Genomic DNA, 487 nt, shown 5'->3' on the forward strand with positions numbered 1-487 from the left:
ATTGTGTATATTATAATATATATCACTAAATTAAATAAACTATATACAAGTATACCGTTCAAAGCCAAAAAATAATGCGTTTTTCAAAACCCACACACTTCACTAAATCGAATGTGAATCTAAACTTTTCGGCTAGTAAATAATTTTAAATTTCTTCAGAGAAAAGAGACAAAGACAAGAACTATATTTATTATTTAACATCAGTTTAATATAGTACGTACCTGCCACTAATGTTAAAGTTTAGTGTTTAATTTGTTTTAGTATCTTACCAATCTTAATTATGTTATAATAAAGTTTTTCAGGCGTTCTAAATCTACACTTATCCAATTATCTTTGTTGATAATATAAAAGAGTAGCAAGTGGTGGCCTTATTTTTCCGGTTTCTTGAATAAAAACAAAAAGTAACTGAATTATTTTTTTCAATTTTCACTTGAGTGATAAATGTTACTTGAAATCTACTATAGGATATAATATATACGTGTGTTAC

This window comes from Arachis ipaensis, chromosome B10 (assembly GCF_000816755.2).
Source record: "Arachis ipaensis cultivar K30076 chromosome B10, Araip1.1, whole genome shotgun sequence".
In the NCBI taxonomy this organism is placed as follows: Eukaryota; Viridiplantae; Streptophyta; class Magnoliopsida; order Fabales; family Fabaceae; genus Arachis; species Arachis ipaensis.